This window comes from Tribolium castaneum, chromosome 1, assembly GCF_031307605.1.
Source record: "Tribolium castaneum strain GA2 chromosome 1, icTriCast1.1, whole genome shotgun sequence".
Taxonomy (NCBI): Eukaryota; Metazoa; Arthropoda; class Insecta; order Coleoptera; family Tenebrionidae; genus Tribolium; species Tribolium castaneum.
The window spans coordinates 29,955,103-29,981,703 of NC_087394.1; the positions used below are offsets into that span (position 1 = coordinate 29,955,103).

Here is a 26,601-nt window from a genome sequence, read left to right on the forward strand (position 1 = left end):
TTGAATGTAAATTAATTAAGACTAATTGGAGAGGAAGTAAATCATCCGTTGTTGACCCCGTAAAACAGCGATGCCAAACACAATACGGTATGTCCGGATTCAACTAACCCTCCCTCTATCACTAGATTGATATGTTAATTGGCAAACTTGTTCAGGTAGACAATGTAACTTGAAAAGCGTGAAGAAATGTGATGAATATATTTGTTGGTGTTCTCGTCCCGGATTTAAAATAAGGAACTCCAAATTCAGTTATCTGCAGATTTATTGAGCCGAGTTTCGACAGGAGTAATATTTATAGCTTAATTCTGGTTCTTTATTACTTTGAGATATTTAAATTAACGCAGAAGAATGACTACTGTGGAGTTGACTCAACTTGGACCCATTTTTCCCATCAATGAAAAAATTACACCAGTGAGAGCTTTCGCCAATTTTCATTAGATTGGAGTTAATTTTTAATAAGTGTAGACTGCTCCACATTAATTTAAAATTAATGTAAGTTTCTGGTAAATAAATCCACAGGAGAGGCTTGGTAAACTCACGAGATATCCCTCGAGACGTGAAAACGCATTGCTACCAACTTCGCGGATGCAAATCTGCCGTAAAACCACTAATACCCCCTTTCAGGCCTCTATAAGGGATGTGTACGAAGTTCCTTGACAGATTTATGATAGTCTTCAATACGATAGGGATCCTTCAGTTGGCTACCTTCGCCAAATTGTTTTAAACTGAATTCGAACGTTCTCCAAATCTATAACCGGTTATTTATGCCTCAAACTTTCAAAATGGTATCACTTAATTTTACTCCGAAAGGAAATTAACCAGCGGAAAGGATGTCTTTATGACTCGCCATAAATCCGTTTATTGAAATTTTCTGTGTTTATGAACATGGCTAATTCTGCAGCCGCTTTCAATTCCTGCTAAACAAAATTTAAACCATGACCACTATTTATGTCATACCTATTATTACTCCCAGCGTAATTAACGTTATGTAATAATTTTTTACGTAGGAATCAAAGGTTGAGGATCATCATGTGTGAATGGGAGAAGTAATTCCCCTTGTCCACTGACATGAACGCTTAATTATTAAGATAAATAAATGAGATTAGGCTTGGTAATAATATAAATGGGCACACATTTACACTCGTGCTCACAACAATTTAAAGCCACGACAATGAAAGTTCTTCTTTTTCTCTGTGTTTTTACCGTAATTGCTGTGCACGCACGTAAGTAATTTCCTCACAATAAAATCTCCAAGAAATCATTTTTTCCCTAAAGAACAATGTGGACGGAACGAAGAGTACACAACTTGTGGATCATCATGTCAAGAAAGGTGTTCGAGAAGAGCTAATACCGTTTGTACGCTGAATTGCCAACGTGGGTGTTTTTGTCGTAGAGGATTTTTAAGAAATCGAAATGGTGTTTGCGTACCGGAAAGCCAGTGCTCGTAATTTTTTGTAATTAAAACGCTACCTCCTAATTAAAATTTATGGACAAACACCTACTTCAAACTATAATTCGTTTTATTTAATTAATTGGTTTGTTTGAAAAATAGGGAAATAAAAGCTCGAATCTTGTTTTTCAAATTTGTTTCATAGTTAATCAGGAACAATTTATCTTCATCACATTTTAACAACTCAATTAGTAATCTGCTAGTACAGTTTGCTTCCTATTGTCTACATACGCCAACGCAACGCAACGTATGTTTAATTTAAATAAATAGCAATGGAAATGGTAATTAGAATCGAAATTTAAACATAAACAAGTTTGTTAGTTCAAACTACATTTTTTCGTTCGTTCTGGTAACTTCATAACTGAAAAGTTGCTGGTAATTTGTTTTAAGCAGTGATGAAGGGGCTTCTCTCTGTTTCGGATAATATTTAACTTAATTATATTAGTTCAATATGTGACAAGGCAGGTACAATGAAATATTCATGAGGAGTAATATTTGTTAGAATTAGAACTACCATCAAAGCAAACAAACAGAACACTTCTGAAATTAGGCATGGGAGAACCCTTTGCCAATCTAATTTAAAACGACACAAGAACGCTACCGCTACTGAAATTCCAGAATCATTTAATAATTGCTTCGCTATTGTCAACCAACAATGGGAACAAGAACACATCGAGAAATGTCCGCAATTGTCTGAGCTAAATTCTTAATGAGGAAATGACGATTAATTTGTCGTTTTTGAATGCATTATTTGATCGTTACCTGCCATTGTGCACTCATAACATTATTTAGAAAAAAAATACTCAAAACTGAAATATTAATTTTATTAAAAAATTACAAAAATTAATTACAATAATTGTGTGACAAAATGCGTGCATTTTTAGAACCAAATGAGTTCATTAGGTCCAGCTAGATTTTTCAAAAATTTTAGAAAATGTTTTTGTTTATAATTTAAAAAACCTATCTCCTGTTTTTTTGTGGGTAACTTATGTATAAATTATTATGTATCACACACTTGTCTTCGCGACCGGTTTTTCATTCTCATCAATTTCCAAGATTGATGCAACCTTGTACTAAAAAATAATAATTTATTGATAATTGCAAAAATCTCGTTAACTACAAACGAGCTTATTGTAACCATAACATACATAAGACAAGCTTCTGGAACCATAATAATCAATAACTCTCGGTAGCAATGAGGTGGTGCTCATTATTTTGTCGTTGCAATTTTCAAGTAACATTTTGATTTTTAATTTTGAGTGCCTTTATTACACTTTATTATTATTGCAGCAAAATCAGCAATTACCTTGTGTGCAGAAGGATAAAATAAACGATTTTGCTTTTTTTTTAATTGTGCTTGTAATCACATCAATATTTTATTTTTGATAAACATAAAGTACTTGTAGTTTGCAACACGAAAGGTATAAGAAGAAAGCAAATAATTTTAGATATTACTGATAAAATTGATAAATCAAACCGGATTCTTTTGAACAACGTTTCAGTCGTTTAAGTTTACTTTTGCCTAATAAAACTGCTAAAACTTTGTATGCTAAAAATTATTAAAAATAATCCCCTCATTTGTTGATTTGTTGATTTGTGGAAAAATAAACTTTTGTACAATCAAACCAATTGTGAACTTGCAAATTCTGTGAACGTGTGTTAAATTATTAGCCCGGTTTTATTTAAAAATATAAATAAAAGTCTAAAGTGATAAAATGTGCAACAAGCTTTAATTTTGGAGAATCTGAGCGGTGTTTACATTAGCAGATTTCGTGGGTTTTGTGTTCCGGTTCTCATTTTCAGGTTTACATTTTTTGCACATACGTAACTAAAAAGAGCTGTCATTTCCCTTGCGAAATGCGCACTAAACCCGTCGTGCGACCCCACAAAGAATGGGATAAAATCCTTCACGCAAAGGTTATAGGAGAAAATTCGTCCGTTTTTTCGATAGCTTCATTGTCATTTGCCAAACATACACACTGACTGTAAATTGTAAATTCTTTCATCCTGAACGTCGGTATTCCTTAAGGACCACAGTGTGTCAGACCCGAAGGACCCAAGACGTGCTGTTACCAAGGGTAACGTAGGGTAATGAACGTGGATCCAGTTCCTTAAAACTCCTGAAAAGTCGCCGACTGAGACCGACTCTCGCAGAGTCCTCGAGCTGAACAAGGAGCGGACCAATTTTCAGGCATTGAAAGTGCCGTCACGGCGGCTTTTTAATTGTTTTTTGAGATTATTTTTTTAAGTCCACTTGTTAGCTTGTGGAGTAGTCTTCACGGGTCTGTTTACACTGCGGACATTAATAAAGAGAGGTTTTTAATTTGTTTCGGGGTTTTGTCGACGGAAACGTATTAAATTGGTAAGGGACGGCAAATATTTGATCCTGGAGTTGATTTAAACTCGGCACTTACCGAATCCTGCCAAATTTACATTTTATTAATTTCGAAAGAGGGCCCATTAATTTCACCCCAACGCACGCCCATGATACATCATTTTCATTCCAAATCGCATTCACATATCTTAATTAACCGACTCGATGACCTACTTCGGCCGACCGCCGACCTAACAACCCCTCATTTTAAATGAAAGAGTTGAGTAGTATCAGACATCGATTCTAGGGTTGAGTAGGGTAGCGACCCTACATATTTAATGCTCTCCGAACATTTCTGCAACAAAAGTAATTTAATTGTTGTGCCTGATCAGGTGTTCTATGGTGCCTGCCATTTCTCATTAAACCGACACGGCCTATGAAAATTACCGCCGATATTGACAAATTTATTATTTACGCGAACCCTTCTGCCATTATCACTTTATTATTATACAAATTTTCAACGCTTCATTAATTAAAACGCACTTGAAGCGCGGACCTCTAACCCAGGTTTTTGCGTCAGCCTTCAAATGCATCGAAATTTTCATCAATAAACAGCTTCAAATTTATTATAAATAAATTTAATAAATTTTTTATTAGGTAATATTTTGTTTCCATAAGTGCAAATTTGTTCATTTTTCTCTGTAGACTTTCAATTTTACGTTTCAAAAACAACCTTGCAAATCAAAAATGTTCGAAAATTTTTACGGTTTTTGGCAATACGATAGTTCTTATGTTCAAAAAATGTATAACATTGTTTTTTCAAACTCGATATAAATACCATTAGCAGTGCAAATAATATTATTTGCACCAATTTTTAATTTTTTGACTTCTGACAAGGGTTTAGTTAATTTGGTTGGGATAATATTGGTAATAAATGCAATCGGTAAATGCGTTTCTATTTGTAACTTAAATTTACGTAATTTACGGTTTTCTCGACGCCCATCAATCGACGCGGATTAATTTCCATACGTTTAGTTCAAAATACCTTCATTTTAATTCTGTAGTATAAATAAAATTTTAAAAAATGCGAACGCGCTCTTTACCGCGGTATATAAACAAGAAACGCTATCGGAATTTGCTGCAAATAACTTATTCTAAATCTGGGGTATTTTTTAATTTTTCAATAAAAAAATTCATGACTTGAAAATTCGAGTCCTAGAGCAAAATGGTTTTGTTCAGGCAAATTATATTCATTCATTCATTTTACGCACGTTATTTACGTTTTACGTTTTGATCGATTTAATTATAAATACAGTGAAATATCCTATAAACGGACACTGATGCGACAGTGACATGCTTTTTGTCCGGTTAATGGTATTGTCCTCTTAAGAGAAATAATATTTTATAGATAGAAACAAACTAAAATGAATTTATTAATGAGGTGTAGTAGCATGATTCTATTTCGTTGAGCAACAATACTTATCAGCCAATTCTTAGAAAAAAATATTTTTAAAAAAACTTCGCTCTTCACAAACGTTTCGACTTCCACGCCAACACAAAATTTTCTGTTTGTGTTCCTGTTCCTTTCTTTGGTAAAAGTTTGTTACATTAGGTTTGTTCTAGATAACTAATCCAGGATTTTTTTTTCTTTTAATGTTACCATACTTTTTTTTAGTTTTTTTTTTGCTATGTTAACGTTATATGGAAAATAAAATCATGTACTAACATAACACCGCAAGACTTAGAGTAAATAAGAACTAGTGCAATACATAAATAAGTTAAACACTTAAATAAGTATATAAAACATGTACTAGCCGCTTTTACCCGAATTTTCTAACGGATTGTCATAATAATATGTAACAATTAATAACACTCGCATGTATGTCACGCTGTCCGCTTAAAGGAGAGATTTTATTTCCAAGGATCCGAATTGTATTGTCCGCGTCCGTCTATTGGAGAGTCGGTTTAAAAGAGAACCAATACTATTTAAAATACATTAGCTCAAAATGAGGCCAACAAAATTGTCTGTTTGTCAGAGGGGTTCGCTTACAAGAGATTTTACTGTATTTATTTTGACAAATTATTTTGTATTTTGACAAGTTCTGTTGTGATTAATTTGATAAACGAAATCGATACTCTAACATTACAAAGCTATGTATTTGTTTAGCTTTAATTGACGTAAGGTTTCACTGATAACGTCGCTTGCAATACAATTTCTTTCCGGCGTTTAACATAACATTTTACTTTATTATTCTTGATAATGATTTTGTCGATTGCTAGCAACTTCATTCAGGGACGTAATACCCATTCAGCCACAGAAACCAGGCTTCAGTTTGTATTATTTATGTAATCGGTGGGGCAAACAAATGGGTCTAATTGGGCACAGGCAGTGCGGACAAGCCAACTTACTTGTGGGCGGTTCGGAGACCCCATTTATGCACGTGATTTAACTCATCCTATAGCAACAATACACACCTTTATCATTGTTCAATCAGTTTCATGAGCTATTAGTTTGCACTATTTCGACAAATTAACTACAATCTCGCAATGTTGAAGGCACTTGACTTGTTTAAAAACAGTTTGTTTTGTTGCAGAAGCTGAGTCCTGGAGCGAATCCATCAACATCCTTTAACGGTGAGTAACGAACTATTCCTTATTAGCAGTTACGTATGAGAGTGCTTACGTTTACTCACAGCTATTAATCAATCCGAGATTCATCCATCTATCTAAATATCAAACCCAAAGTTGTTCAGTGCGAGTATTACTTAGCGTTCTTTGATACATCGCTTTGATGTTTTAAGCATTATTTTTTGAGCTAATTGGAGAGAGGCCGTATCGACGAAAAGTCGACCTGTTCAGGCGCTACCTACGTGGAAATGTTGGGATTATTAACAAGGGATGATAGAAACGTGAAACAATGAAGGGCCAGTCCTTGATACTGTGTCTTAGCAAACTATGTTTGCTCAGGCCTGCTGGCTTAGCATATGCTTCGGTTTAATGAGCCCTTACCATTGTCATGTTAACTAGCAGACAGTAGAAGCTCCTTGCCAGTTCTACTTGTGATTGATTGTTTGCAGTATCGATTACGGAATTATCCCTTCAAGCATTGGACTTAGATGTTAAGTTAGTTGGGACAAGTACTCGTCATTCTCGGAGATTCTGATTTTGAAAGATAGCTCGTCCTGATTTACTTCAGCTTTGTGTGGCACTAGCACTGTCATATTGTAAGAAAAGAATAGGACTATTTAGATTATTCTAGACATTTTTGGCAACCAGTAAATAAATCATATCATATTTGAGAGCTTAAGCTTAACCGACTACAACTAACTCAGCATTTATCTGGTAAATTATTGGGTACCGTTCGTTGCTATTCAACAAGTTATAGTCGCTTAATCAATAGCTTAAACAAGCGAAAATTGTCTTCAATTCAGTTTTTCGTTTGGAGTGCAAAAATGTTTGTGCTTAATTAGACGTTGTAGCTTGCATAAACATAAGCACCTTGAACCTGCATAAACAGCTAGCTTTATTTGCTAATAACTTTTATTTTCAAATTGTTAACAGCAAACAAACAAATAACGTTTGCATATAATTCAGCTTTATTTAACTGCTCTCGAAATGCCTTTAGACTGTTTTATAACACAATAAAACTTTAAGGTTTACAATCAACATTTCACTAAACCCAATTTAATTTTCAGATTCTTTGATGGCACAAGAACTCTTCTTGCAATGTGTTTTAAAGACTAATAATAATTTTGGCATTACATTTCCTTGCAAACCTTTTCTCTAGTGTTGCAACTGTATTTATTTAAAAAATCTGTATTTATTTAAAAATTTAAGTATCTTCTCATTGCTCTTGAAGAGGAATCTATTTCTCAGATTATTTCAATGAAGGTCCGAGATTTAATATTTTCTGATAATTGTACTCGTACAATTTGTGGAAAAACAAAATTGTGTAAGAAATGCATGATTTGAAAGCTTGTGCATTTATTACAATATTATGCTATTTTTTTTTTGGTTTTTCTCGAAATCCTTACTACACAGGTATTCAAAAATATTCGTACATATTGTTGTAAACTCTAAGCAATTTTCTCACTTGCATGATTAACCGTCGGTCTTCTGGGAAAACATTGCTTCAAGTGCATAATTTAACTTTGATTTAATGATGGCATAATTGCGAAAAAATTCTCCTAATTAGGAAAGTAAACTTTCTTTCTCCAATTACGCTTTGATTAGTACATACTGGCAAACTGTTATTTAATACTCTACTTGAATTACTTGTAGTTTTATTAAAATGTTAGTTTAAATTGCCGGTTATTGAAAAATCACAATTTCTAAGTGCTTTTTTTGTTTTCACAGAGAAGCAATTTATTCCTGTAATTTTTTTAAAAATCAACGACAATCGAAAAAAATAATGGCAGTGGTCATATCTGTTAGGTGAAAGAGATCACTGAATTGGTGTTATAACTAGCAGACCTTTTTTTATAGAGAAACTAAATTTGAAAGACATTTTTATGAATAGAAAAGTTTTAAAAGACAAAAACTTATTTTTTCATTTCTGATACATGTAAATTAACATGCACCAAAGCCAAAAATACCACCAAATTTAAGTCAAAGAATTATTATTTTATCATGTTTTGTTTATTTCTTTATTTTCTGGTAAGTGTATTACTTACTGTATTTTTCTATCGTTTACATTATGTAGATTCACTTGTGATCTAGTTTTTGCTCGCGGTGTTTTAAACCAATTTCCCCGTCGGCATTATTCGATCAAACTGAGACTTAAAAGTGCAAAGTGTAAAATCATGATGTAATTGGAATTGATTTAATGTATCGCTAAGCTTGTACCCTGACGTGGTAAAAGAGCATGCTATGCATGTTATTCTTGCAAGTTACTTTAACGATGGCGCCGCGTCTTTATCTCGTCAGGAAAATACCTTGAGCCATTCCCGAACTGGAGATCCCATTTCACATTGATTAAAACATAAAGCCTTGTTGAAAATTAAATTACACGAAGTAACGAGATGTTCTTAGAAGCCCTCCGCTGCACGCAGGCAGCGCCTTATACTTCAACAAACTCATATATTGCATGGCTAAAAGGGTATCTACACCAAATCGCTTCGAAGGATCAACGTGGCTTATATTATTACGGAATATTTAATTTCATGCTCCCAGATTACTGCACTATTCTTTCTCCAATAATTAATATTTTAATTACAAAACGATCTCCTTTGGGAATTAGGGAATTTGTTCGAAACCAGAACAGATGAACACTGAATAATGGTAGGTGTTAAATTTAATTTCCGCGTTTCAGAACCAACTCACTAGTCTGTTTCAATATATCTTCCGCCTCCTAATACAACAGCTAAAGACCTCAATAAATCACGCAACGCAAAAATTCAAAAACGTTCTAATCCTCGATTACAGTCCCCGAATGGTTGCAAATCAATTCGGAAATTAAGAAACATTCAACTGTTGGACAGCAATTATCATAAGCCGGCCCTGTATAAGTGGAGTGTCCGTAAATTTCGTTCAACTAAATTATTAAATCAGACTAAAGTTCAAATTATACACGACAAATTGGTTCATTTTGACCACTGTTTAGTAAAAGCACTTAGCAGGAAGTAAGGCAAAGTTTCCAAAGCACTCCGCTCGGAAGTTCTCCACTCAAATAGCATACATGCTAAAAGATAATTATTGTTATAACACAAAGAGCCACGAGAGTCCTCAGATTTCGTCCAATTCGTTACCATCCACTCAAACTTCACCATCTCGAAGTAAATCAATTTATGTGCATAAATAACCGCCCAAAAGATGCGCCTGATTTGATACGGTTTGATAAACCCAAAACAATGTGTCGGTAGATTAACGACGTAATCTGTGATCTCCAGATGCTATTGAATTTATCGTGACTGGCACTCTTTACGAGCTGGATGAAAGCATAATAAATGTGTGGACAGTTCCCGGTCAATATCTTTATTGTTAATGAACAGACAGCAATAATTCCCTTCATTTTACTTTTATTAAAAAATATTCAGGTTAAGTGGTGCAACTAGTTTCAGATCCCTTTAACTCTGTTCAGGTGGACGCTTATAAGTTGCATAACAATGCATGCATAAGGGGATACCTACCACTTGTTTAAGTACAGCTTTTCATAGTTGATGCAAGTGGGATTATGCGAGTACGGTAGTACTTCCACAACTAGCATTTCTTGCGGTTTCATATTCAAACAGGAAAGAGAAGCTTGAGAATTTACTGTTATTAAACAAGATTGACGATGAAAGGCCTCTCTAATGTGCTATTATCAACAATTTTGCAACAATTTATTTGCTCTTGATCTAAGGATTATTAAACGGAATCTAAGTTGCGTTTGAACAACATGATTTATTATTGGAGCTCGTTGAGAAGGCTGGTTGAAGCAGTTTCGATTTTTTATGCACATATTTTTAGTGTAATACGAGTATCTCTTGCAGTTTAAAATACACTCTAACGTGTAAACGTATTTTGTGGTGCATTTTGATCCTTTAGTAAGGGTTACCATTTTACGTGAATCAACCTGTATATAGAAAACCTTATTTATGACGGTGTTAATACTAAGCTCCTACTCGATCTCAGCTATTTTTTTAATTAGAGTTTTCGTGATCAAAGTGTATTTTTTGTTACGCGATGAAACAGTTTTAAAGTGCTGCCAAATATTTGTAAAGTGAGTTATTGTAGTCGAGGAACAAAAAAATCGCCTAAAACTTTTATTATTTGTATGAAGGTTTTATACAAAATTTTACAAAAAAAAATTAAACTTAAATGCTCTAAATATTTTAGCAAAGAAAATTCGGTGTCAAATCTTCTAGTACCAACATTTCCGAATGCAGAGTATAAATATCACTCAGACTGTAGTTTATGTAGTTCAAATGTGATAAATACAAGTCTACCCGTGCAAGTCTTTCAAAATGATCTGAATTTATTGTCCTTCGAGTCAAGACGAATACATTTTGTCGCCCTGAATGCAGATACAACAACTGGAGATGCTAAATATTGCCAATACGTGTAAATAAAGTTAGGAGATGGTATTTATTTTTTTGTATTATTAATTTTTCAAATACTTTGTTGCTTAAGGTTTGTTATTTATTTAAATATTATTTAATAACCAATTGTTTTTTCGTGGTATTTTCGTAACAGTGGTGTTCCTTTGGTGTCTTTACGTAGGTACTTTATTTAGCAATCCGCTTTAGCTGCAAAGGTTGTCTAAAATTATAGCAGCTCTTGCCACAAGTATGCAAATGTCAGAATCACGATCGATGTCTGTCGATGAAGTTGTTTCCGATAGTAATGAGCCCTTTGGAAACAAAGTGCACCTCCTTTGTAATCACAGATTTAACACGCTTTGATTTTTTTTAAATGTAAAAAATTAATTGTGTATATGGTATTCCAAAAAAGCAGTGCAATCTGGTGTTTCCGTTTTGAAGAAAAACCTGATGGATTCTCTGCAAACCAGATACATTATGTATGGTTCTGCAAATGTCGGAAATTGCCATTGTTAATGTTTAATGCCCAAGCCCGCAATTTGCTTAGCCGAGAGCAGTGAGATTGGAGTGTTTGAAAATATATGGGATAGTCTGGGATGGGTTTTTTAAACCTAATAATGGTGATTATCTAATTCCCACTGTACCAACATATTTATTTCGGGTTTTGCTAAACCACGAACTTAATTTATGTTTCATTGAAAAGCGCTCCCGGTTGTTTTCTTTTATGTTCATTTCGGTTCAGTTTACCTGTCCTTAAAATTATTCCGTATTTAACTAGATTTTCGGCAAACAGTAGGTATATTTCTTCCCGCCTTGTTTACTCATTCCACATACGCACGAAAATTTTGATTGGTTACTTAATTTATTGATGGAATATTTTGTGAAATGCAGAAAAGGCCAGCATTTTCATTATTTGTCAAACACGTAAAACGGGGCATGTAGTAACAGTTTTAAAAGCAATTTTGAATGATATATATCTCGTGTTCAACTGTGGCTACATGTAGGATGTGATGAGCTAAACAGATTACACTAAATTAAGGGTTATTATTGAATCAGTTGAATTAAATAATAAGTCCAACAGTGACCGCACGTGCCTCGCATTACGAATCTCATATTTCTCTGTCTACCTCAATTGAAATTAACATGTATGAATAACGGATTTTGCCACACATTTAGTACGAATTAATTGCACACATTTGTTGTCTCCGAAATTGCGATTGCCTACAGCTAATTTGACCTTACATAATCCATAATGTTTTTAATCCCCGTTAGGAATGACGCTCAATTCAATCACATGCCATCTCAGTAAAAACTGAGAGAACTCGTAGTTTTGGCCCAAGAACAAATGAAGTGTTTATATAACAATTCGTAATAATAATAATTAATGAAAATCCAATTATTTCATCAGTTACTGCACTTGACTGAAAACTCCGATTATTATTTTAGTTATATTTAACCGCGGAATTAACCCACTAATAATAGACACTCCACAACTTGTGTGTGATTCCAACAGTGGTTATTAGTTTGGTGGCAACTTAAAAAATTCTAGTCCAAAACGCACATTTTACTTTTTATCTTTTACCCTTTTAAAATCATTGGTGGTTTTTCTTCAAAAAATTTTAAATCTTATGTTTTTAGTTATTGCTTTTGGGATTGTTATGTTTCTGTGAATGATATTAAAAACATTAAGGTAGCGGTCCGAGTTAATTGTAAAATTAACATACAATTAGAAATAATTATTGTTTCCAGTATTTAAATTGTGATTCGATTAACGCAAGTGGTTATTACGGTGAATGTGAATGTGTGGCTTGAAGCAAGTCCTTTGCTTTGTTTCGGCTTAATCTCGAAGAAGTGTGACCTTTGTCCAAAGCAGAATACGTACGTCCATTTCTCCGATTAAATAATTAACATTAATGAGGTGCGGTCATTAGTTTTAGTTTATAAAGGTCTAAAGTGACATTTTACCGCACATATAACAATTATAACAAAGCCCTAGGAGCTGGTTGCGAAGTCCCCTGTCACTTGCATAATTAAATGGGTTGACAACATATTTTGGATGTTATGATTTATAAAGTACTCCAGGTAGTACGGACGCAGATTGCCAAGATTTATGCTGAACTGGCGCTGATTTTCAATCTGCTTTGCGAACAGGTAGCTTTATTCATGGTTAATCATGATTTTAAACACCTGATGCAGTGTATTAAAACACCGACTTGTAATAAGTGGTTGTGTCAAGGGAGACGCTCAAATATTCCGTTCGGACAACTTGAGCCAATTTGTTATTTACTACCAATTTTGACTTTCCTGACAGCTAATAGATGGGATTTTCTTTTTCCTTGTTGGGCACTGCCAACGTCGGAATGCAAATAAGTCTAGCTCTTTGCAGCAAATCTTTTAAAATTCGAAACCTGAAATTGATTGGAATCCTGCAAGATGCTAGCACAGATAAATACAAATGCAGTTTTATGTTATAACTTTCGTGTTTTTTCCTACTGTGGGCCACCGAGAGAGCAGTGACGTCGAAACACACTTATGTTTTATGAAATAAGTTTGTATAGTTGTATTGGGATGCGGCATCTTCGTCGAAATAAACTTGTTCAAGTCGCATAATTTTATTCAAGACAAAAGGCCGGGTCAATATGAAATTCACGTAAGGGAAATAAGTTCCAAATTGGATGCTGTGTCCGCATAGGCTTATCCCAGCCAGAGGAGGAAAGCTGGCTGATTTCCTTCAAACCAGCAGCCACGAGTAACACAAAGACGCATCCGACCCCGAGTTTTACCTTTCAGCGTTCATTTTGCCAATAACTCACTTGGCTTTTTCAAGCTTGATCATAAGGAAACCAGATGCTTTTGTGGTTTTTATAAAACAAAACTTGGGGCTTGTTACTATCAAAACTTACGATAATAATGATAATTTCGAGCTAAAATCGATTTCGGTCGAAACTCAAAAATGGCCCTGAACCGATACAAAGCCCCAGGTCGGCGTTTGTTTTTATTGTATTAGCCCAGAGTATTTATGAGAGAATTGCATGTCACAAGCAAAGAACCGGAAAGCACTTGGAATTCTTGACATTTCCTGAAATTGCTAAACCAATGATGAAAATGCACGACGACTTGCATACATTAAGAATGGTAACTTTATGCGGCGACGAAGTGAAAATAACAGTCTACGGAGCTAATTATTGACCACTTTGAGCGGCAATTAACATACGGTTAATTCACCAAGTTACACTTTTTCACTCCGGATCAACAAATTTATGGAGAAAGTGACGAAATCGTGAGCTTTTGATGCTGAAATCGATTCGCAGCAAACAAAGCGTGAAAATGAAACAGGCAAGGTAAGAGGGAGCGTAGGCCATGCAGTATGTTCCCTTTCTGTAAATTATTAAGGACGGTATGCCACTGGGATGTGCAACCAGCAGTTAAAAAAATGATAATAAGACTTGACTCGGAATCGACGAGAGATTATCTAAATTGCAATATAATGCAGCCATAATCCAATTACTATTAGTATGTCAACCACATTGCGATCGAAATCGCTTTTATGCTGCGTCCAATGAAGCATACAATTGAACATATTTCTTTAGTGCAGCGTTATAAGAAGAGAAGTCTACAGAAGCAGACCAATAATGGACGAGTTATTGGTCACAAGAGGCACTCCAGTTGTTTGTGATGAAGGAAGATAAAATATAGGCAATATAAAACATCACCGACCACCACTAAACCACGCACGTGATTTTTTACGCAATTATCCCTCAACATCCACATATAATTGCCACCATTTGTACTTTCTTGCGCGTTTAAGAACGAGGAAATTTATTGGCACTTGATCGATGTCCGCTCAGAGGAAATTCTATACATTTTATACCAGTCTGCGGATATTAAATCCAATGATTAATGGACTTCTTAAACGAGGACACGCATTTCTCACTTTTTAATTGTTTGACAAGTAGCTTACTTAGATTATTATGGGTTTCAATATTGCCGAGAATACCACTGAAAAAGTTTATTTAGAAGCGTTTGCAAAAATTGTGCTTATTTATTGCTCATTAATTTATAAGGCTGTTTTATCAGCGTTTTTAGAAAATCTGATGAGCTACACAACGAATAAACTAGATCAATTTTTTGTGGCTGTAAGTTGTGTTTTGTCATCGCTTTCGAAACTGTATTTCGTTTCAAAGGGTAAATGCTTAGTGTTTTTTAATTCTGCCGCAGATAGTGCGTTGGTAATCCTCGCGATTGGGTTACAAAGCCTGAATGTTGAGGGTATTCAGTCTTTGTACACAAAAGCTTTTGTAAGTGCTTTAATAAGTTCACGGTAATAAAAAATATATCTGCTGAATCACGACACGTCATATTGCCGTGATGGCTTCTTTCTAAATAAAAATCCCCTAAATCAAAGTTCATTAGCTTCGCTCCGAAGTCGGTTAGGTGATTAATAAAAATTAACCATTGACAGGTTTGATGTTTTCATAATCCTCGCACGTCGGAAAAAAATTTCTTGTGAATGCCGTCGAAAGCGTTGTTTGAGCAATCGATATTAACCCTGAAACCATAAAATCTCTCATCGTCAGACTGAAAGTTGTTTGACGGCATGTAGCGACAGCCGATACAAAAGCCCTTTGGCGAATCTCTTCTCAACGTCGCAGGAATATTCTCACTTTATTCATATTTTATAATTCTGCCGGCCGGTCGTATAAAGTGTCGCAGCTTTCACGCACCCCTCCGATGTCGTTAAGATAAGCTTTAGTGCTCCTTTCTTTTGCCTTTTTGTTAAACTGCTATGTATGCCGGCTTGAATATGTATTGCGGTATTTTATGGAACATCAAAAATATTGTCGCGAAAGCCAAGTCCGGTTTATTGAAGCTGTCAGCGAATTTTTTATGCACAAATTCACTAACTTATACGAGGGAGGGCTGGTGAATTTTTTTGGTAATTCTTTATTCTCTAAAATTTTATATTTGGCTGGATTTAAACTATATAGTTCAAAGGCGAGAATTTTTCAACCGTTCCTCGTAAAGTCCTTTCCGGGAACGTTTTGCGATTTGTCTTTTTCATATTGGATCTAGATTAAGTTGCGGAATAAAAATGTTGCGAGTTTCCTCAAATTCTCTAGTGTAAGTGTGTGACTAATTACTCTCGCTGTTCCTTGGCAAACTTTTGCAGTTATAAATCTCAAAGCTTTCAAGTGTACACGAGTATTCGATTTCAATGTAATACATTTTAGTTAGCGAGTTGCTGGTGGTCTAAAGTAGATATAAAACCATTTCGTGTATAAGAATTGTTCCTAAAACCCCAGAAAGATATAAAGGGAGAAAGATTTATGTTTACTTAGCGAAAGAGGAATAAGGATTCTATCCTGGAATAGACAAAAATTAAACGGCGTCGGTATCACAGCCGTGATAGCAAATATATTAAATTTGTGTATGGAAGTGTTGTATTTGTTTCCTGAGGCCATTTATCTTAGCGCTTAACCGCTTCTTGATTACAGTAAAAACTGAGATTATGCCATCCTCCTCGGTTATTTGTTGCCTCGTTTTATTAGATTATGTTTTTTAGCAAAAAGAACTTTTTTATGTTATGACGCAATTATAAGCGCCATTCCTTCGTGATCGGAAAAAATATGATTTATAATACTTCAGCCGTCCAGGAAAAAATATTTGCTAAAAGTAAAAACAATGACCTCACACACACAACCTAATTTAATCGGGACAATGCGTCTTCTGAAGCGCACTATAGTTGAAAATCCCATAGGGAATTGTAATATCTTGTCAATTGACCACTGCCTGTTTCCAACTGAAGGAAAGACAGTAACAGACTCTTTTATATTGCATTTGCTGTAATGTTTTTCAGTTTGCTGAAAGATACAGCTTTGATAAATGGTCTGTGTGCGAAGCATTGTACAAACGACAATGAACTAACTTTGCATGGAAATTGTTTTTGCTTTATATACCATAAAAGCCCGGATCCACTTGTTCCCATTCTCTTTTCTCGCTTCAAGTGAATGAGAAAAAAGATATTCTCTTGCTTATAAAATCCTACATTTTGAGAAAGTCCTGACATGTAGACGCCGCCAATTAAGACCAATATTACAAATTTTAATTTTATACTAGTTCTAGTTGGCCCAAATGCATTATTTTCTGCATCTTGGATCGTAAGCCTCATTAGAATTTCATTTTGTCGAGCTTTACCACTTTTAACAATTGAAAATAGTGGATAAATTATACACAAGCCCGAATATCCCTTCCGGTCCACTTCCAGCGGTTCCGGTTTTAAAAATTACGTTTTTGAGCTGACAGCTACAAGCACATAACTGTCAATAAAATGCAGAAATCATATTCGAATCGCTGCGGCTTCTTCTATTTTCACAATTTATTACGCATTGCCAGTTGAGCGATTTTATTGTAATTTTTTTGTTTCGTAGAATTTTTGAATCTGATGATTTCGTCTGAATGCGGTCGTTACTGTTTAATCGGAGTTCACCACAAAGGAGACACGTTTTGCGGTTCTGCTGCAATCTAAATGGGAAAATAAGCCAACAATGTAATAAATGTGCACTGTTCGGGAAAATTTAACGAATAAGAACATAAACCCAATTTGATCGGAATTACTCGGTATAAAAGGCTGCTTGAGTTTTTCACCCTTTCGATCATAAAAGATTCATCGATATGCGGAGCGCCTTTAATTCAATGCGGCTGCTGAAACAGTCGGCTGCTCTTTAATAAAATTATTTTTTTTGACGAACTAATAAGTAAATTGTTATTTCCTGCAATCCGGCAAAGTATGCATTATGCAACTTGCAGATAATGCAGCCTTTATTGATCTGTGGGTTTTATAACACCATTCAAAGCGTTTTCTTTACAATGCAATGCAATTAGTGCAAACGTATTTGTTTTATGAAATTAGCTTGTCAAATTGTTGTTATGAGGTCTATTTATGAAATAATATTTTCATTTGAGGCACAATTATTTGTTTGAATCGGCTGTAGAACACAAAGCTTTTTGAAAATCCACGGTCGACACATCTGCTTTGTGTTTTGGGAATTTGTCACAATTTGCAGTATTGGAGATAGCAATTAAAGGATATAAAAAATTCAAATGGCATTTAAAATTATTCCCGTCCGAAATTGGCCCTCACGAGAGGCTTCACGTATTTTTTAATATCAGGAAGAGTGGCATTTTTGAAATTCAATTAAACGGATCAAAGACGTTTTATTAAAGAATTCCGATGTTTCAAATTTGTATCATAAAAAATGTTGATTATCTCGGCCTTAATTAAATTGCCCAAAAAGGGCGCTTCTGGATTAAAGCCGGTGCCATCAATTATCGCTGCCGATGTAATGCCCGAGGGCATGTGTACGCATTAGAAACATTTTATTTAATTAAATGTAAAACATCAACTTAAGCTCGATTTGCGAAACGTGAGCTATAATTAGAAGAGCAGATTTTGTCACATCCTTATTTTTGGACAAGGAAATATCACCCAAGGGAGAGAGGATCCGGCAAATCGACAAATATGAGCCGTGATGTTTTTCTCTTGCAGTTAGAAAAGCGGAATGACGAGTGATCCGTAAATCTGCTTTTCGTTTTCTTGCAGCTCCACCTGCTGCTTTCACCTACTGTCCTAGTTTATCGAAATTGTCCTTGCGCCCACGGTCCTGAAAGAATTGAAAAAACAAAATATCCTGGGAGTCCAGAATCTTAAATACATTATAATTTTTTTAGATTTTCTATTATTGTACCACCCACTGATTTTATTTCAAAGAGTGTGGCACTAGAAATATAGTTATAACAATGTAATAAATTTTGATAGTACTTTGAGAGCAAAATCATAAAATTGCACCGTAAACTTCCGAATCTGAAATTCAAAATATAAAGCAAATCCCACTTCTTCATCGAATTATACGATTGGTGCAGTAAAAAGGAAAGCCTAATTCACGGTGGGCATCAATATATTTTCAGTCCTTTCCTTTTACGTGTTCTTTCAGTATACATGCATTTTTGCAAAAAAGTGTTGAATTTGAACTGCGGAATGAGTCGTTTAAAAACCGCTTTATATAAACCGAAGGGCGAGATGTCGAGAAAAGCAGCGATTTCCATCCCTCACTTGTAGGTTATATTAAGAGTTGGTGCGTTAATTCTTGGGAATGCCGCCGCCGCCGTAAAAATCTCATTTTAGCCGAGCGCTAGCGTTGTCAGCGCAAAGCTGATTTGACGGAAAATGAACCGCGCTATAATTGCGGCACAAAAGAGGTGAAACTTGTAAAATCGTGCCAAGACGTCAACGTTGGGGACGGCCGATCCCACAGCTACCGTAAATCCATTTTGGCGGCAGTAAGCTGCGAGTTTAGATCCAAGTACGCGATAACCAAGGTCTCTCTCGATCAATATCCACTCAATCCGGTCGCGGCACACGGGCCTTCAACGAACGAGGGCACGTAGGTAAATCTAAACAAAAAAACTGCACATATAAAAAGTTAACTGTCTTACAGGCAGACTGTCTTAGAAATAAGTGAAAAAAAATAACTCGTTTGTATGCTTGGTCCTTGTTACTTAGTAGAACATTGCTTTTTTAATTAAAACAATGCAGGAACTATGCCTATGTTAATATTTGTTCAAGGCAGTACCCAATGAAAAATACACCAATGGTTAGATTTAATGATGAATTGATGATAGAACGCTCAACGTCCTGCTAGCAGGACTGTTCGTCCTAGAGTTCCACCGTTTTAAATGTTTATTTGAGAACTTTCCATACTGCTAGCAGAACCACCACTTGTATAAAAAAAGAAGTTTTTTAAATTATCTCTCGACATTTGTGTTTAGTCTCAAAATGATCATTTTTGCCAGTTATGAGTGAGATTTGTAAGGGCATGTGTGACTATTATAGAGTGATCAAATTTGACGCTAGGCAGAGGTAACTCGTGGAAGGGGTTCTACTTTGGAGCTAATTTTCTGCCTTATGTGACGGTTAAATATTTAGCTAAAAAAACACAAGAGTAAAGTTTTCAGCTTAAGCTTAAGCTAGGATCATTAAAATACAAAAGTGTAGTTGTACAGTGTCAACATTAGCGTTCTGCTTATAAATACATACGTGATTTTTTTATTTTGTTTTAGCATTATTAGTTATTACACTACACATAAATTTAAAATGTAAAATAGTAACACCAACTTTATTACCTATCACCACAAATTTTTAAGTGGGTTCTAATTTTTTAGTATATTTTTTATTAATTAGATTTAAAAAATGATGAAAACCTAAATTTTAAAATATATTTCGGTTTCTTCTTACTTGCACCAGTCGTCGCCACTGGTTAAAACCAGCGAATCAGTTTTATTTGTGAATGCAGTGTGAGTTCTGTTAAAAGCACAAGCCCATGTGAAATCTAATCCTTCCCGCAGGACATTAAAAAATGTAGGAAAACTTTCCAAAAGTTTCTAGCCAGACAAATCTTTGTACTAGGTATGCACAGTAAAAATATTTCTGGTGTTACTCACACTCCAGAGTGTAATATTTATTAGCTCAAATTAACTTTTTTGTATATGTATTTTTACCACAGATTACGTATAAATCTAATGTAATAATCATATTTCATAATGTTTTACACACTTTTAACTGAATGTTCTAATTTACAGTCACGATAAAAAAGAATGACACCCTTAAAACCGCAGCCACAAACCTTTTCGATATGATACGGTTTGTGTGCATGTTTGGCTGTTTTATAAATTAGCTGCATATTTTGTAAACTAGTTGGAGTAGAAGAGGCATGTCTATATTCAAATGTTTATTTACAAAAATACAAAAGTACAAAAAAAAATAAAAAGTTAATTCAAACTACAATTTTCTTTTTATCGAATTGGTAGCTGAAACGTTTTGTACGTCGCTTGGTTTACATTTGTCTAGAAAAAACACGTTATATTCACTCTAATAAATAATACCCAAAAACACATTTCTTCAGTTGAAGATTTCTATTATTAGCTGCTGCGTACCAGACAATGCATTCTTCTGCTACCTCTACGAGGTCAAAAAATTCTATGAAACTAGACGACTAACCTAGTAGTTTTTTTTGTAAATCTCCATTTGACTTTCTTCTATTTTTTCATTTTTTTTCTCATTGAGTGAAAACATTGTGAATTATTTTTCTGTTTAAAACGTACTTTTCCCAATTATAATACGATCAATTCAAAAAATCGTTAAGAGAACTGATTTTTTAAATTTTTGTCATTTTTTTTACCCGTTTTAAGAAACGTCACCCCTATAAGTTTAGTCTCATTAGAATTGCAATATTTATTTAATATGTACGTTATTAGTTTTACAGGACGAAATTAATTTGACACACGAAACACCAGCTGACCAAAAAAATTCTTTTAACTTTGTATCTTATAAAACAGTTTATGTTTTTGAGACTAGTGGTTGCATAGGACAGTTTCTTCACGAAACGGTTCCGGATACAGAACTATTTGTAGTAAAATTACTGTCTTATTAAGGGAAAACTGTTTAATCCGGCGAATGTTATCGTTAATGTTGTAACATACAGTTATTGTATGTTACTCTAGGATAGAATTTCAAAGACGTTAAACCATTTTTTTATAGTAGGACATTTTAATCATTGGATTCAGCGCGTAATTTTACGTCTGGGGAATGAAATTTTAAATGTTTTTGCTGCCAAAAACGGTATACGGCTCCTTTTAAAAAAATTCGATTTTGGTCGAAACTTTTTTTGCAGTTTTAGTTTGTGTTTTAATTAGATTTCAATAAAACAAATAATTCAAAAATATTGCAATTTCCCAAGTTAATTTATCTCTGATGAGCCACCGACAAAGCTGTTCCAACACGCATAGCATAAAAGAATTAGCGCCATCACACAAATGTGATTTGTTTCGGACTATTCATCATTCAAAATTTAATGCTTTTCATCTTGTAATGAAAAACAAACTTGTCGGATTAATGATAAGTTTTTCAAACATGATTTGCAATTTGGGATGTAAATGATGCTGCAAGAGTATGACAGGGCGTATCGGCATTACAAAGTTTTACGTTTTAATTAGCAGCATTATTTTGTAGAATTTAAATGGCGAAATTTTTACGGATTTGATTTATCGGTTAAAATCACACAATTAATTATTCAATTATTGACCAAGGTTGAAAGTTAATTGATTACAAATTGAGGCATAATAAATAATATTAAATTAATTATGGTGGATATAACAGGTCGATTTAGAGCAATGATTTATAATTACCTGGCAAGAAAATATGTAAAGTTATTGTTACTTTACAGTCACCTTTCTCTATATTTCATGTATGCATGGTAATTTGCACACTTAATTGATCGATATGTGCTTGCAGCAAGCTAGTGTTGGATGAATAATAATTGCTTCTGATAGAGAACTTATAAATCGTGTGATCCATTTAGATAAGTTGAACTTTTATTAATTAATTTGTAAAATTTCTTGTAAAAAACGTTGGAAGCTAAATCGATTACAAACTTAAAGTTCATCAATATTTAAGGGTTCTGGTTACCTCGTTAACACTTATCCTGAAAGTTTGAATAGAATCGAGTTAAATTTACTTAACAAAGAACGTGATGATTTATTTATTCGACCCCAGGTGCCTCATTTGCCCAGTGCTTAAATCATTTACCACGAACAGAAGTTTTAAATAAATACGCATAATGCTTGTTTGTATTATTACTCGATTTACTTGTCATTATTGCTTCTACTTCTCAATCTGCAGCTTTGTTTTCATGTCTGCAGGAAAACGCTTTTATTTATTTAAGTGAATAGGAGTCGCAAAGAATGGATCGTCATAGCTATATTTGCAGATGCCGTTTTATTTAAGCAAGCCATTTTCCAAGTTAAATGAATTGGAAAAGTTGGGACGTAAAGCTCGAGCTGAAACAGAGTACTAGGCCATGTCATCTTCCAAAACAAATGCTTTTTGGAGCAACATGCCCCGCCTGGGCAGGTTGTCAAAAAAGCGAATTGGCTTAAATGTGTTTTAATGAGAACTGAGAGACAATGTGACAAATATTTTTCGCTGCAACCCGTTTGAAATCTCTGGAGAGATCGGGGAAAATGTTATCGATGATTTTTTCTTCAATTAAGTCCAATTTTCATATTCAATCGAATTAAAATTCCAGAGCGGATTAGCCGGAGAATATTCTGTCAGGACGAAAGAATTTTCTCCCGAACAATTCCGGATCGATTCAACTATTAAATTAAAATCCTGATTTTCTTTCGTGCTCAAGAACGGAATGATAAAAATAAAGCGTTCTATTCTTTGAAGGTAACGTTTTAATAAAATTCTCACCTTCGGAATTAACGAATTAAATTTCGAATAGATCGAGCACGCGAAAAACACTTTTGAGGGCATGAATCTGTCTGGGTTCGACGGAGAATCTTAACTATAGCGGGGAGATTGTAGATAATTTCTTAACGGAAGCTCTTAAAGAATTAACCTTCTCTATCGGATTTTGCTTTACCCCATCACGAATAAAGCTCACGAGCTCGTCATCAGGAAACCAGATAATTGTAATTGACGAAGACGTTACTTTCAAAATAATTTATCGCTGTTATCTTGTTGCACTACCAGCTGGACATGCATAGAACAATAAAACTGTTTTTTGCACACAGTTCCAGCAGCATTCTGCAGAAAACACAGTAAAATTAACAAAGTTAAAATTTTTGGAATTGGAAATCACTGAATCATCCCAAAATAATAAGACAATTTTTTATTAGACGTACGAGTCAAGAATTAATATGCAGGCTGAGAAAGCCCAACGTCGTTTTTAATGAAACAACTTTGTGGTGCGTTTGTAAAAGATTTTCATCGTAAAAAAACATGAAAGTAATCCAACATTTATAACGACTCTTCTAACAAAACTTTACCTTTATTTACTTTTCAATTAAAAAATAACCCCCAAAAACCGTAAAAAAATTAATTTACCCTCGCTATTAATTAATGAATGAGAGCGTCCTCCATAAAGATTAGCAAGCTCCAGCTTCTGCAGCGCATTTAAATTTCAGTCTTTTCAAGCTTTTTCCGAAGCAATTTTATTCGACGTTACTGAAAAATCGGATTATGATGTTACGTAAACAATCGTGTAATTTCAATCTGAACTTTACAAAATACGTTAATAAGTACATAATATTGTATAGCTAATTGGCTTTGGAACAGAATTAGGGCACATAAATAATTTATTTGTTCGTCATTATGCGATGACCATCTGAAAAATTGCTGCCCTGCTGTGCCAAATTATGAATCGTTTCGTTACGAACTTTTTTGTTTTTGAGTACATATTTCTAACTTCTAAAAAGGTGAAAAAGTGCATTGTGTGTATTTGTGATTAATTGCCCGCCCCGATAACCTTCAGGTTGAGCAATTAGTGTAAGTTGCTGCAAAGGAGTAAAATTTATGACTAGAAAAGTGCATTCATTCTTTTATTACCTCTCAAATTAATGAACCAACAGATACATTTCTCACGTGTATCGCAGGATCGCCTTTCAGCCCACGCAAACAACACATCTTTTAATAGTTTGTTTGGTTAGTGCATTAAAATTGCCGCTTCGGCTGTATTTGTAAATCCCCGTAATGTGTTTTATGCTCAAAGGGTATTTGAAAAACATTACATGAAGAGCTACATAAAAGAAAATAATTGAATCAGACAACATCGTAAAACAAATGTAGGTTTAATTTGCAGTTAAAAAGGAAATGTTTCTTTTATGTCCAGTATTCAATGGGGATGTACGTGACTGAAGTTTTTCGGTCGGGAATCTTAAATCGAGAATCTATTTCTATTTAAATTTGACCGTTTTAGTTTTTTACAACCGGAAGATCAATGCTTTATATTTTATGCATTAACGGGGAACGTGACGCGCTTCTCCACCAAAAACCCAAAGGGCAGGCTGACTTCAGGATAGATATGTGAATAGCAATTTCCTCACCATCACCAAGCGCTTTTCCGGTTGATAACTATCAGTTATTATTAGTAATCTTACCTATTTATGATTACAATAAATTTACGCAAGCCTTCACCGGTTAATTTCTTCCTGAAACCACACTTGATCTGATTTATCACCTCGCGCACTTTATGTTTAAATTTAAAATCATATAAATGTGATTCAAATGCGTTCCCAATAAGCGACTTTCGGTTTATGTTACAAATGCAAAAACACCAAAGCTTCACATTTTCATTTGCGTTATCGCCATTTCATTGCCGGATATTAAACCACAACACCAGCTTAATTTAATTTCTATCTATAATAGTTGTCTGCAGTTATTAGTTAAAAGTGTTTATCGCCAGAGTTAAGCAGTTATGGAAAGTTTTAATTGGCAACATTTTGTAACGATCTGACTTAATCAGAATTTTAAAACAAATTTTGCTTTGATGATCCCCCAATTGAAACCTACATGCCGAAGGCCCATTGGGGGAAATTGTTTCTAAGGAAAACGTTCCCCTCCAAGTTTTTCAAACAGCTTTGGATGCGAGCAACTCGCAGCTTCTGTTTTGAAGCTTAGCTGTAAGTAAATTTAATTACAAATTAAAGTTTCATTTATTAAAGTAATTTACAAATTCCCTAATTAGCTAATACAGGGCTGAAACCTTAATACATCAGCCAACAAGTTCCTCGTTTCGCACATAAAATTTGGACTCCTGTCCTCTTGAAGCGATGTTAAAGGTTGAAGTTTTCTTCCCGTTCATATACTGCTGAAGTCACATCTTTCATACGTTTGCATTCGGAATGACCGAAGGGAGCAAGTTTTAAAATGTCTTTAAGAGAAGTAATCCCTCAGGATCCGCCATTAAGATATGCTTTTAGGTAACGCATTAGCATACGAACGAACTCACGTATTGCTGACGAGAGCTTTGCCTTCTCGAGGAAGCCTCTCCGCAAGGCAGTCTTGAGTGGCCACTTTACCGTCAACATAACACAGCTCCAGTAATTAATTCCTTTGAGTTTTATCTATGGGCGTAGCAAAGAGTGCGAAGGGGAAGTGTCTCGATTGCCTTTGGATACGTTTAAATTTCGCACCGACCCTTGCTTTCATAAAGGAGACGACACCTATTAACTTCTTTAATAGATTTCATTACTAATCTACTCAGCGACCTTTGATGCGACAAACCCTTTCAAACACGAATAATTAATTACCCTTCATTTATTTACAGCAAGCTTATGCTAAATGAAGTTGCCAAAAATAACTTGCTCCTTGTACAATACGATTATTCTGCCAGACTGTCTTTTCGTTGGCTTAATTATTTTGTCCTATGATGTGATTTTTTTCGCCCTTGTTTAAAAATTAATTATTTTATTGTTCGTTTAGTTATTTTTTGTGAAAAGATTCTTTAAACCCGTCTTTTACTGTTTACATCTTCATTGAGTTTAAATAGCGTAAAATGAGTTTGTTGTTACTCTGACATGGATTCGGCAGGATTGAGAGTGTATTAACTACAAATTGCCGTAACAGCTTGATGTATAGGCTGGGTTTACACAGCAAAACGTTACTTGGCTTTTTTGCACTTTCTCATCATCGGATAGTAGAAAATAATTTCGAAAATAATTAAATGTTTTAAGCTTTGCCCTACATTTGGTGCTTTCACCTGTTGACGTTCGCTTTGGAGATGGCGCCAATAAAATATTTATTTTTATAACAACACTTTTATAATATAGTCATAACTTCGTTTCACTTGATTTTACGGTTTCTCTTTTGTTGTACCACCATAAATCCTGCCAATGAAATTGTTGTGGCGTGAAACACAATAAGATTGCATTTGAAAAGTGACATAAAATTTATTATTATGGCCAGGGATCATCACTAA

The 26,601-nt window shown here is 34.5% G+C and overlaps 1 protein-coding gene and 1 long non-coding RNA gene across 5 annotated transcripts in view; both read left to right on the forward strand.

Moving 5' to 3' along the window:
* Positions 1-26,601, forward strand: part of LOC664188 (irregular chiasm C-roughest protein) — a 268,755-nt gene that overhangs the window by 74,525 nt on the left and 167,629 nt on the right. For all 4 annotated transcript variants that reach the window (XM_064359342.1, XM_008192781.3, XM_008192779.3 and 1 more), the window contains exon 2: positions 6,359-6,398. The gene's annotated coding sequence lies outside the window, so the exon portion shown is untranslated. The remainder of the gene's footprint in view (positions 1-6,358; positions 6,399-26,601) is intronic.
* Positions 950-1,514, forward strand: LOC135267223 (uncharacterized). The gene is made up of 2 exons (XR_010335593.1): positions 950-1,223; positions 1,276-1,514. It is a non-coding gene; the product is annotated as an uncharacterized LOC135267223 (long non-coding RNA).